The sequence below is a fragment of the Anas platyrhynchos genome, chromosome 1 (genome assembly GCF_047663525.1).
Source record: "Anas platyrhynchos isolate ZD024472 breed Pekin duck chromosome 1, IASCAAS_PekinDuck_T2T, whole genome shotgun sequence".
Classification (NCBI taxonomy): Eukaryota; Metazoa; Chordata; class Aves; order Anseriformes; family Anatidae; genus Anas; species Anas platyrhynchos.
Window position 1 is genome coordinate 174,679,552 of NC_092587.1, and position 14,459 is coordinate 174,694,010.

Consider the following 14,459-nt stretch of genomic DNA (forward strand, 5'->3'; position numbering starts at 1 on the left):
TATATTTAGATTAGAAAACAGAAAAAAAAATGTAATTTATAGGAATTAATGTGTGGCTTTTATTTGGTTTTACAGCTGTTTCTGGCAAATATTTATTTTAGGAAATGCAATTGTCATAATTTGGCAGGTAGCTAAGATGATTTATTTTTTTTCCATGAGTGACTAATAAGCAAATCAATTCCTGAGCAAACATTACCACTTGCAGTAGAAATTTCTCACTCTGGACATTGTCCTTTCTATTCAGTAATAGTATAACTTTATAACTAATTGCTAAAACAAACAAACAAACAAACCAACCAAACAACAACAACAAAATCCACACCATAAAATCATTATATTTTTGACCAGGAAACAATCACTTTCAATCAAAAGGAAAGGAAAACCATACAAGCGCCTCCTCAGGAAAGCAATGTTTTTTATGATAATACTTGATCTAAAATTGAGATGGGTTTAAAACAGATTAAGGTCTGAGTGTGCTGAAGCCCTGCATCACCAGTGTATTCTCAAGGCTTGCATAAATAATTGGTTTATATTATTTTATTGAAAGTTGAGGCAAGAAAAAAAAAAAAAAAGCAAGAAAGTTACAGTCCAACACCAAAAAAAAAGAGAGGTATTAAGACAGACTCTGGAGCCTTCTATTAAGAGTGCTTAACTCTGAGGAGGTTAACCGTTTAACTCCTTGATTTATTTTAGCTTTTTGAACAAATTATTTTTTAGTGTAATGAAAGCCATAGTTCTGGGGGAAACACATCTCCTTATCTGCATGATGGAGTCAAGTTCCCTTTTGCAGCATAACCAGAATATATATTTTATTTTTTTATACTGGACTTGGAATTAACTTTATATATATATATATATATATATATATATATATATATATATACACACATGTATTTCTTTTCAGAATCAGAATGAATGGGAACTCCTTACAGCATCTGTCTTGCTACTAGTAGACAAGGACCTCTATGCCCAGGTCATAAGTTTTCTTTCTTACAGGGCACCATATGGCAATTAAGGTTATTCCCACTGCTTTTGAGATGGGGGAGAGATGGTGAAAATGAAGAAAGAAAGTAAAAAATAAATCAAATGTTGGTTATTCTGTTTTTCTTATAAATAAATAAATAAATAAATAAACCTTATTCTTCCTTATTTCTTTCTTCCTGGACCTGCAGAGCCAAACCTTTGCTACAAAAGTAGATTCACACTGGCTTCAATGAAGCAGCTCGTATGTTTGATACACACACAGCCATGTATTCATATAGAATTACATAATTATCCAAGTGCATAAAGATTTGCAGGACAGCCACCTCATGTTTACATCTGACCTGTTTTAATTTCAATAAGCCGTGCTAAAAATTCTTGTCCTCCTGCCAGGCTGCCACACTTTTAACTCTGTATGAGGTTCCTAGGAAGGAAAATAAATCTATACGCAATCTTTCTCACTCATTTTTTTTTTATATTAATTTGCATCCATCCAAGCTAGAAGTAGACTGGTTGATCAGTTAACAACATGAGAGCAGAGATTTATATAGATTCCATAGATTATACAGATTATTTACAAGACAGCAGAGCATGGCACAGCCAGGGCAAGGGAACAGAGCAGAGACATAAACCGCATCCATATATTGTAGAGACATCATCCTTCTGCTGCCTTCAGTAGGCACGAGATGCACATTTGAATCTCCAACTCTGTTTACCACTCATGCTTTTGAATGGAAAAAGTAGAAAGTGGAAAAGTTTAGATTCTTAAGCACCATGCAGACAATTATTTTGAGAAAATATAAAAAGACTGAGCATATTGCTTTCTCTAAGGGGAATAACAAAAAGTACTGAGAAAGCAATTTCAGTTGAGGACTCTGGCTTCTGTCCCTATCTTAGGGCATCTCTTTGTGTCACAGTCCACACCTGGATAAGTACATTGCAATATTACACTCTCCTTCAGTATGTCAGTAATAATTGCAAGCCAGTAGTCTGAACTGGAAAGGACTCATGAGACAGTGGCTGTCAGACACTTTCTGTAGAGTGTGCTTTTTTGATTTGGTGGCTTATATTGTTAAGTGTGCATATACCTTGATGTCTTGTATACCTCCAATCAAGAGACACAGAAACCAGAAGATGATAGAATATTTTATTGAATTATAAATCCATGTAACATTGAAATTTACTCCAGATTTCAGCTGACCATAATAAAAAAATGGGGAAAGAGACCAGATGGGTCTGCTACAACTGGAGAAATAAATAAATAAATAAAATCATAAAATGAAAATCTTATCAAAGCCTGTAATTTAATGGCTTGAATTTCACGAGAACTGTCTCAATAGACAACACGCATGCAGAAGTACTTTCAAGCCTTGGATATAGGGGTATCACTGCAATTATATATGCTTCCATCAGCATGCAATTCGGGCTGGACAAAATCATAGACTTTAAAGGACAGTAAAAGCAATATGATAAGTATTACTCCTTTTTATCTCCCTAGCATGTGTTTTATTTGAGTTGCATTCTAACAAGCCTGATGGCTAATAACACCCTCCATTAATATAGATTAATATCATCTACCACTTTCTTCGGGCTTTTATGTTGTTCATATTTCCATGAAAAACTTTGCTGTTTGCTGAAAATATAAATATGTAGCAAATGATAGCTATTCTTTGTGGCAGAAACATGAAGAGAATTTGGGTATATTTGAGGCTAGATTGATTTCTTAGCATCAAAAAATGTAAATAGAATATTCTTGTATTTAATGAACACTGAATTTGTAGCAACAGAAAAAAAGGGAAAATATACATCATGAGGCTGTGATATAGCTTGTGTTTAACCATAGTGATCAGACTCTGAAAACTTATGCAAAAGCGGATATGCATGATGGTATCTTTAAAGAATATATCTGAATAATCAGAGAAATGGAGATCACAAGAATGAGAAACTGGGTTAAACTAAATACCCAACAGTTTGTCTCCAACAATAGCCCAGTAGCAGATGCCAATAGACAAGAGTAAAATAGGTCAAGCATACAATGACACTTTCTCAGCCTCCAGCAATCTGTGGCTCATGGATTTCCTGATCCAGAAATGTCATTTTGAGGTGGTATTTGGGGCCAGACTAGTAAGGCTAGGAGGAAAAGTCCCTACAATGGGAATGTTTGTATTAAGCCTATCACAAAAATTCTAAAATACATGTGTAATCCAGTTTTCTTGTAAATTATTTACTAAAAAAAAAAAAAAAAAAAAAAAAAGCTACTGAAGTCTGTAATACCCTATGCTAATTTTGGAGGGATAAGGAAGGATGTTAAAATGTAGAAATGCTGAACATTTTCAGTGAAGTCTGAACAGTAGCTATGGAGCATGTATGATATAGCTGACAACTATAGTTCAAGAAAAAGCAAGGAAAAGATGATCATGTACAAATTAGTTACTAATCACATCTGCTGATATATTGTTGTTTATTAAGAATTACAAAACGTAAAGAAAAAAAAAATCCTGAAAATTCATGGATGTCCCAGTATCACACCACTGAGAACCACAAAACTTTTAACAGAGAAAGTAAAAATAAAAACTAAAACCCCACAAAACTCTTCAAGGACTAAAGTAAATATAAAATCCCAGTACAGAGGACTGTCTACCCTGTCATTTAACCTTCTTCCTCACTTTCTGCTTCTTCTCAAATGCTCATTCTCCTCTGAATTTGCATTTAGCTTTACCACACAGTGACCTCACCTAAGGGGGGACCCCTAGAATCAGCTCATTTGAGCAGAGACATCACCCTCCACCAAGAGGAACTGGAGAACATTTATTGAAGGGTGGAGTTACAGGTTCACTGCATGCTCAGAATGAAAAAAAAAATAGAAAAAATAATCACAATTAACAAAAATGACAATAGCATTAAATGTTACACAGCATTGTTTAATGGCAAACTGATCTCATCAATATAAATTATTTTCTGCTGAGATTACAGACTTGAGTGACAAAGTTATCTGTGAATACATACTTTAACCTAGTAGCATCATCACATGCTGATTAATAAATTGACTCAATTAAAAGAAAAAAAAATGTGGTATATATTGAATGGAATAAAACTGTCTAATAGCAAAGCTAATTGTTAACTGGTAATCATCATCTAATAGGAATGGTTTTTGGTCAGATTCCACTGTGGTCTATTCTTGGCTCCACACTAGTCAATATCGTTATCAATGATCCGGAAAAAAATATCATTGCTGGTAAGGGCTGTAAACTACACAAAATCAGTGAAGTGGTAAATAAGGATAAGGACAGGTCAGTTCTACAGAGTGATCAGGTTCGCTTAGCAAGATGAAACCATCTGAGCAGCATGGCTTTTAAAACAACCAAATTTAAGGACAAGCATCTGCAAAAATGGAATTTAGGTCAGAGTTGCATGAAAGGTGAATGTTATTTGAAAAAGTGCAATGTCTGAAGTATTAAACAGATGATGTTTCAAGCATGAGCTCGTGACAATACCTAAAAGGCCAAGTATTAGTCACATTAGTCATATTCATTAGCAAGAAATAATACTGAGAGTAAGCACAAACTGTTTACTCCACAGTATATCTGTTAGCAATGTTAATAAAACAGTAATCTGCTAAATCACTAAAATAGTGTGATCTGCAAAAGAGGATGTTGACCAATTGGAAATGTTTAATGAAGACCAAACAGAGCTACCTGAGACCTAGGAAACCCGACTTTTTCTAAGAGCCTAAGATTGCTCAGTCCCACTAATGTGCATAGTGAAGATATGAGATTTTTCATTATGTATGTCAGGGGAAAAAAAAATCTGACTAGCAAACAAAGATTTTAAAAACCTTCCACTGAAAAGAAAATGAAATGACAAATTTAGACTAGTAATAAATTATTTTTAGTAATGAAAGAAATCAATCAGTGGAAGAATTTATTTTGCAACATGTCAGAGCTTCTGCTACTTGAAGGCCCTACATTTTGTAAAAGATATTCTTCAATTCAGTCAAAGCTTGTAAACTTGATGCAGGAATGATTATTTACATTCCTTGTTATGTGCCATGAAGTATGTCAGAATAGATGCTCACAAAAAATCTGAAAATGAATGATCTATAATGTTGCTATAGCTGAAAGGAAAAGAAAGATAGAAAGAGAGAGAGAGAGAGAAAGAAAGAGAGAAAGAAAGAGAGAATGAGAGAAAGAAACAGAAAGAGAGAAAGAGAGAGACAGAGAGAAAGAGAAAGAGAGAGAGAAAGAGAGAGAGAAAGAGAGAAAGAGAGAGAGAGAGAGAGAAAGAAAGAAAGAAAGAAAGAAAGAAAGAAAGAAAGAAAGAAAGAAAGAAAGAAAGAAAGAGAAAAAGAAAAAGAAAAAGAAAAAGAAAAAGAAAAAGAAAAAGAAAAAGAAAAAGAAAAAGAAAAAGAAAAAGAAAAAGAAAAAGAGAACAAGAACAAGAACAAGAACAAGAACAAGAACAAGAACAAGAACAAGAACAAGAACAAGAAAAAGAAAAAGAAAAAGAAAAAGAAAAAGAAAAAGAAAAAGAAAAAGAAAAAGAAAAAGAAAAAGAAAAAGAAAAAGAAAAAGAAAAAGAAAAAGGGAGGGAGGGAGGGAGGGAGGAAAGGAGGGAGGGAGGGAGGGAGGGAAGGAAGGAAGGAAGGAAGGAAGGAAGGAAGGAAGGAAGGAAGGAAGGAAGGAAGGAAGGAAGGAAGGAAGGAAGGAAGGAAGGAAGGGGCATGAAAATGAGCTAAGACAGTGAGCAAGAAGGTAAAAAGGAAAATACTTTTCCTGATATAAGATCAAGAAAGACTGCCATGTTAACACTGATGAGGCATGTCCAGGACAGTCATTTAAACACTTGTAAACCTTTTTAATCTTACTATTTATCTTTTTCAGTGCTAAGCAAAGCTAGCAGCACAGGGATTGTTCTTAAGCACATCCTGGCTACATACAGAGAGAAGGAGACACCTTTGCTCGAAAAAAAAAATAAATTGTTTCTGTAAAGCTTTGGACAATCTTTGCTGACATGGAAGGCACAAGGAAAATGAACGGCCAGCCATCACCAGTGGCTTATGACACTCTGCCAGCACTACAGGTGAAAAGCAACAGTGATACACATCAGAGCACAAGTGGAATGAATCACAAGCAGGACTGATTCTGCACAGCACACTGTGGTGTGGTTGGAAAAATGTTTTGCACAGCAAGTACTCATTCACTCTCTTCAGCCAAAACACACTGACTTCCAGAATGCAAGATGTGTGCATGGAGTTTCAGCTGGCGTCCACAACTGGTTTAGAAATGCCTATCTTTAAAAATACAACTGTTTATGTTGCTCAGGTCATCTGAACCAGCAGACAGTCCTCAAGCAAACATGGCACCATCACAACAAGATTCGTGAGGCTTGTGTGTATCTGATGCTTTTCTCATTTTCAGTATTGTTGCTGTGTTTCTGATTCTAACTGGTGGAAATGGTTAAATACTTTCATATTTGACTGATATATCCCACATCCAGAATAAGTCATTATTTTTATATGGATTTTTTTCTTTTTAATCAGAGTATTATGACTGCATATAGTCAATCTAATGAGATCTACTGTTTGTATGTTTGTTTTCCCCCATTATTACCTCCAGGTCAAGAAGACCATTTTCTGAAAGCATATTAGCCTCAACTGAAAATGTGGAAATCCACATAATGGTCTTTGAGATTATTCCAGTATGGATTATCTTTGATGATGTTTACTTAACATGCCCAATACAGGTCAAGAGCTTATAATGTGAAAGTGACTTGATTCCAAATCATATTCCAAGCTGCAGAGCATTGCGCACATTGGGCTGCATTGTGGGTTTGCATATACTTTCCCTAACAGCAATGTTTTGACCAATTGATGCTTTCCAGCAGCTGCTAATTAGCACCGTTCCAGACTGGACTACATTATTAGTCGGCACTGCAGTACTATTCAGTTCAGCCTGTTTGTGCGAAGGAGTTATGTTCTAAATAGAAGTGCAGATGCTGCCTGGCGAAAATTTTCAAAGGATTTGAACATCATCGTACCCATGGCAAATAAAGCCAGGTGAAGATCTGTCCTGTTTATAGCTGCAATATATAAAGGTCAAGGAGTACCACGAGTCTTAGAGAAACCAGTTTGCTCATAACTGGGCAAATACTTCTCAAGGCAGGTATTTTAGACAGACAATAAAACTCTCTGAGCATGACCCCATCTCTCAATGCAATCATAAGTTTGAGAACAGTGCCTCAACTTCTGCCTCAGCACAACCTGAGGTGACTGCTATATCCTGCCTTGGTAGTGTACATAAAGCTTCTTAAGCCTGCTAATGACTATTAGTGTCATAATCAAGAGGGCAAGAACTTTCAGGGAGACACTCAGATAAAGCAGTCTTTATTTTCAGGAGCCAAGATACATCTGTTCTGTTATCAGCATTCTCTTGGAGGTTTTCATCCTGGTAGAAGTAAGTATTCAGCACCCAAAAAGGGAGCAACTGACATGACTGTGAGCCTGCAACTCAACAAGCAGGTCTCCTAGTAGGAAAAAAAAAAAAAAAAAAAAAAAAAAAAAAAAAAAAAAAAGAGAGAGAGCTAAAAGAGCTGCCCAGTGCTTCTTCTTTAAACCTCTCAGATGGTAAATTTACTCCATTTTGTGATGGGTCAGAAAAAATCTCTGTTCCACCATGTAATTTCTCTGTGTCACTGCTGTGGTTTTGTATGTGGTCTCTCTCTCTCTCTTTTTTTTTTTTTTAATGCAAAAAACCTGCTTTGAGTATTTTGCTGGTATCTTCGGTAGCACAATGTGAAAAACTATGTCTGCCTCTATAATGCAATAAAATTGACCTATAGTCTGTTTCAGCTAGCTGAAGGTTATTTTGCTTTGATATATCCTTGCAGTGTCCTCTTCTTTAATTAATAATGTTGCTGCCACATACTATGAAAGTCACTCTTTTGCACATACTGTTGTCTTTCCAAAATAGGGATTTTATAAGTCCTTTAAGTTTCAACCTTAAGAAATGCATAGAGCATATTCAATCATAAGTCAAATCTATTTGCATGTACAAGAGCTGAAAGATTTTTCATGCAAGTAGTCAAAGTCTTAAGTTTTTATTATTTCTGCTTGAGCAGAAAGCAATAAATATATCTTGAGACAAGGGAGAAAGTTAATAAAAAACTGTCCTTTCCTCTTTATGCTAGACCCTGTTTTAAAACCAGCTTGTCTTTCATGAACAAATTAATTGGATTAGCTCTGCTTTAGCCACAGAGGACAACAGCCTATGTCACAAGCGTATTTGTAAAATGAACCATTACGGCGCTTGTAGTCTAGGGGAATGATCCTGAAATCTTATTCCAGCAAGTATTATTAGTAGTATTAACATAAAGAGTTCAGTGTGTGGGACTCAAATATGAAAAGAGATTTATGTTCTAACTTTACCTATACAAATTAAAAAAATAAAAAAAAGTTCCTACACCAGTGAATTATTGATTGAAATGATAATTAAGTATACATAAATATATATATATATACGCATATATATATAAAAAATCTGTGTGGTGAATGGAGATACAGAAAAGTGACTTGCCCACAGTGACCCAGCTTGTCAGAAGGCAGGTCCTTATCATCGAAAGATATTAAAATGGTGTCACTGGAGATATTGTATTGTCAATGAAAATTTCACTGTGGTTTGAGAACAAGGGAATAAAGCTTCTTAAAAAGAAAAACAATTTGTCTTCCTAGGTAGAGAGCAGATTGCAAATTCACCAGAATTGCTTTTCATTTGGAAAAAAAATTTGTCTATTTATCCTTCTCTCATTTACCACATCAATACCAACATTTTAAGTTGAGACTATAGCTTTATAGTTAGTTTGCACCCAACATGGCCATTCATTGTATATGTAAACGGTTTTATCTGTCTCATGATATTTATTCCAAGCCCAACGATCTTCAACTTCCAAAAATGTTCATTCATGTTTTGTAAAGATATTTTTTGTATTTTTCTGAGTGTTTGTACAATAATTCAGTTCAGAATGGGTTGTTTTGTGCTATTGTAACAAGTAAGAGTCAGAACAGTTATACGGGTATCTGACTTATGAAGTTGAAATACCTATAGTCTTTCAAAAAATGTTGTCCACTTAAAAAAATTACAATATTCTTTTTTTTTTTTTCACTATTGCTGGCTATCTAACTAAGGCAAGTATTGATATTGAAACACATTTAAAGTCTTATTTTGGGAGTATTGTTTTTCTGTGTTCTATATGGACCATTTGCCACAGAACCTCATATGTTCAGTATCCACAATGCTTAATTAGACACAGTTGGATCTTTTTTAACTGAAGTTCCAGTAAAAAATGTTAAATGGGAGGATGACTTGTCCCTCAATGGTTAGTGAAAAATGACCAGTGAATTGGACCATAAGAATGAATATTCTCTTCTAAGCCTGTAGGCCCTCTAGCTATGGCAATCTTTCTGTTGTCTGGAAAGTTGATTTCACAGTTATTGTTACCAATTACTGCTATTTTACAGGCTTCTGTTGCAGTGGGAGCTGAAGCTATTACTTAAATCAGAACTTAGTCTGGGCATTGTGCAAACACCCACCAAGAGGCAATCCCAAGACATGTTCCTGGGAGCTGTCAATTGCAAACTAAGGAACATGAAGAGTGTTTATCACTATTCTGACCATCTTGAAATTAAAGATTTGCAGATGCTGTTGGATGAGAGGCTGTTACATTTACACCTGGCATGGAGTAACAATTCACCCAGGGCAACAAGCAGTTGTAGACTTCTGCATCCAAAGAAACAGCTCTAGAAATGCCTGGGGTCAGGCCTGGAAGTTAGGGCATTCTTTGAAGAACCTTTCCATGGGGTAATAAAATGCAGTTTCACACATGCTTGCTTGTACAGACTATTTTGTTTTCTCCCTCTTTCTTCTTATACTGTTTGTGAACAAAGTAATGGGCTATGAATTACTAGTATCCGTAATGTAAGCCTTCCCATTTGCTGAAACTAGATACACCTTTCAGTTATGAGAGGCATAAATCCTTATTAACTATTAACTACTGTTATAGGTAGCATAGAATTATTCAAGCAATAAAAGAGTTTATTTTTTCCCTTGGTTAGTTGTAAATGAGTCTATGGGGAACCCAGGAGTTCTCAGTTAAGCTCATTTCATACCTGTAGCAATAGCTTTAAAACCTAATCCTGGATATGTTTATACATTTTTAATAGAACCCCAATTTTACATACAATATCCTCCAGTGGCTTCAGCTGCTGCAGCATCTTCCTGAACAGTTTTTCACATAATAGGCTCAGCAGGTTCAATGCTTGATTATTTTTCTTCCAGTTCAATATCTTCTCTTTTCCCTTCGTTATACACCGACAAGGGGACCATAGGCAGGTTCGGTGTGGCGGATGCCTCGTACATGAACGTGCTAGCAATGTGTAATCGATGTTCTAGCTGAATCCAGTATTCAAGGAATTTAATTGAATTATTGAAATTCAGGGTTGAACCACTGGGACATTGATCCTATATTGTCAGCTTCAAATCCAAAGTGCACTGGCTGCTTGATAATATGTTCATAGAATTTGCAGTGGAAGGAGTGGTGAATCAAAGCCTGTGACAGTATAGCTAACTGACAGAAAACAGAGGAACTGTTGCTGAATACATTTTAAAATAAATCAATATAGACTGGCCTGATTGAACAATTCTGGCAATGCACTGTGCTGGCATGGCTGCTGACTTACCAATTTAAGAGTAGGCTCAGGACTCATGGTAGCTGGAAAGCTGGAGAGGCCTGCACTGGGGTGATGTGTTTAGCTTCCAAGACAGAGAATATTTGCTCATCTGTTTTCCTTGCCAGAGGCTAGAAACTATTGTTGCAGCTGCCAAATGAAACAAAGGGGGATTAAAAGAGAAACGAAACGATAAAATAATACTTGCAAAAAGCTTAGGAAAAAAAAATCAGAAGAAATAGCTTTCATTTAAATTGACATGAGTGCAAATGCTTTGCTTATTTTCCTCATATATTAAAAGATCATTTAAAAATTGAGGCTGGGGTCAATAAAAAAAATAGTAATAATAAAGAGAGAAAGGGCTTTAAAACATTTCTACAAAACAGTGCTCAGCTGTCACCACCTCCCCCCTTCCCCCCCACCGAGTGTTAAGTCATGTCCCTCCTCAAGTGGGACTGCTGGAAAACAGAGACAAAGCAAAGACAGCTGCAGGACCACTCTGCCCTGTTGTGGGTTGTTTCTTGCATTGTTCTCTTTCACCAGCCCACCTGCTTTGTTCAATTTATCATTGTCTGCTTCCCTTGACATGGGACCTGAGAACACTTGGCAGAGCTGGATTGAATGGCTGTCACTTTAACTTCTGCAAGAGGAGGGCAGCTTTATAGCCTTTCTGCAGTGTTATTCCCTTTTCTGGGAATAAATGATAGATTTTTCTTCTAGCGCTGCAATGTGCTGAAGGCCTTAGCCTTCCTTTATTTGCCAGCGTGGCCAGTGTAAGTCTGCATGATTATCAACAACTCAAAGCCTTTAGGGCTGAGCCCTCCAAGGGACTTGGTATTTTCCACACCAGTGGAGTCACAGGCCTCGATCAGGCTAAGCCCCAGTGCATGTACTTCTCTGAAATCAGACCACTCATGGGCATTAGTGCCTTGCTGTAACAGGACTCCTGACTCCAGGGAGAGCCAGGGTCACCCAGCAGTGCATGGATCATAGCCTTACATTGCTGTGGAACGTATATATCTACTAAAGGCCAAGACTCTGAGGAATAAGGATGGTCAATGAGGTTGAAGTATGTTTTTGGCACATTTCACCTTCTAAAGAGCTCTGTTGAACACAAATGGACTGCTGAACAGTGGCCTTAGTGAACAATCCTACAAAATTTGCTACCCACTGGCTTTAATATTAACCTGTTGGGATTTAGCCCGGCTGGCAGCTAAGCACCACACAGCCATTTACTCACTACCCTCCCAGACAGATAGGGGAAAGAATCAGTAAAATTGTAAAAATCATGGGTTAAGATAAGGACACTAGAATAGGAAAGAAAATAGGGGATGGAGGGTAGTGAAAAAAAGTGATACACAGTGCAACTGCTTACCACCAGCTGACTGATGCCCAGCCAGTCCTAAAGCAGTTGTTCCCTGCCCCACGCCAATTTCTCCCAGTTCTATTGTTGAGAGCAATGTTATGTGGTGTAGAAAATTCCCTTGTTCAGTCTAGATCAGCTGTCCTGGTTGTGTCCTCTCCCGGCTTCTTGTGCACCCTCAGCCTCCTTGCTGGCAAGGCAGTTTGATAAGTCCTTGACCTAGTGCAAGCATTGTTCTGCAACAATTAAAATATCATTGCATTATCAATATTATTTTCACACTAAATCCAAAATACAGCACCATACCAGCTACATGGAAGATAATTAACTCTATCCCAGCTGAAGACAAGCTATCCAACACTTACATTTTAAATCTAAAATACAGGGCATAAGAGATAGAAATGGGACGCGAGAATTAGTCCCATTACCTGAGGAATACCCTTAAATTTTTACCCTTCTACAATAGTCATAACATATAAGCAACGGTATTGATGACTTCTGCATTTAATAAATAAACTAGTTATCATCTACCTGGTAGCCCACCCACACCTCTTTTTCTTGCATTCTCCCTCCACCTACAAACATATTGCCTTGACATCTGCAATCTAAATTAGCTGTAACCATTAGCATTGGATCAGTGTGTATCCACATTCTCAAAATAGAATGGTACTCAAGCTAAGAGGTTCTGAGGCTCTTGCATCAATGGGGGTTTTATCTTAACTCTCTACATCATGTGACAATGTGCATTTTTCCTGCCCTGCACTGGATGTCCCACTCTCACTCAATCAAAGGTGTGTGTCGATGCTGTATAGCAAGAGAGAGGGGAAATGATTGTGGAGCCAGAAGGCATCCTTAGCTGTGATATCTCTGTTACAAGTCTCAAGTCAAAAGCTGAGTAGTGAACCTAAGTAGTGATCCCTCTCTGGGGATCTCTGATCAGAGTCCCTCACTCATTGCTTTTCAAACTCAGTATGGTGTAAATGCTCATCTCCACTCAAGTGTCTAGAAGAGATTAAAAGTTCACAATTATTCTATAACATGAATTGTTCTGTATTCGTTCAGAGACTGAACAGAGACTTTTCAAGTAACACTACCATAAGAGGAAGATATTTTAAAATCCATCAACTTCAGTATGTATTCCCAGTTTTCTACATTTTTCATCCTTTGTTTGTTTGTTTGTTTCATTCTAATCCATTTATATTTTACTTCTCTGAATTCAAAATACCAAATGAATTTATCAAAAAAATGACAATCTGTAAGTGCTGACATAACAGAAAACAGAAGAAGCAATGTTGTAAATATTTCAAAATAAATAATCAGGGCTATGTCAGGGGAGACTAGTCTGTGAATTTCTGGCAAATAATTTGTTTTGTTGGCATCATTAACGTTATGCCACTTTAAAAACAGACAGGAGTTTTGGTGGTAAGAATGCTGAAAACTTGTCAGAGGGGTAAAGCATTTAGTGTTCAGGACTCATAGGACACATCTATACTAGTGTATAAAACATTTTGGTATCTGTTCTCTGGCCATAAGGGGAATCAGCAAGGCAAAGGTAGCATCTCTACAGCTAACCTATCTTTCTGAAGGCAATTTCTTATCCATACTACACACATACTGAGGTCCAGACCACACCTGGGTCCATGCCTTTATCCAAACCATGTGTCACTGAACATGCTAACTGTGAGATGGCTTTTTCTACACAGATCTCAGGAAGGTGGGGGTTGCATACTTTTTTTAGCATGTGGTGGTTTCACACTGGCGGGCAGCTAAGTTCCAACACACAGCTCTCTCGTACCCCCTTCTAAAAAGAGCAGGGAGAAAATACGATGAAAAAAGGCTTGTGGTTTCAGATAAGGACTAGGAGATCATTCACCAACTACCATCATGGACAAAACAGACAGCACAGGGAGATTAATACAATTTATTGCCTATTTCTAGCAGACTAGAACAGTGAGTAACTAAAAGCAAACTGAAAACACCTTCTATCCCTCTCTCCCCCCCAGTCCACCCTCTTCCACCTCCTCCCCCTGAGCGGCACATGGGAATGGGGAATGGGGGCTACAGTTAGTCCCTGACACTTCATCTCTGCTGCTCCTTCATGGTCACTCTCTTCCCCTGTTCCAAATGGCATCTCTCACACAGGATGCCGTCCTTCCCGAACTGACCTCTTCAAGAACTGCTCCCACATGGCTCTGTACCACAGGATCCATCCCCTATGCCCTCCCTCTGCACTGCGCTGGGTGTCATCAGGTCAGTGTTTCTCCCATTTTCTCACGCTCTCTGCCAGCTGCTGTTGTGCCACATTTTCCCCCTTTCTTAAATTTGCTCTCACAGAGGCACAAACAACATCACCCACTGGCTCGGCTCTGGCCAGCAGTTGGTCCATTCTGGAGCCAG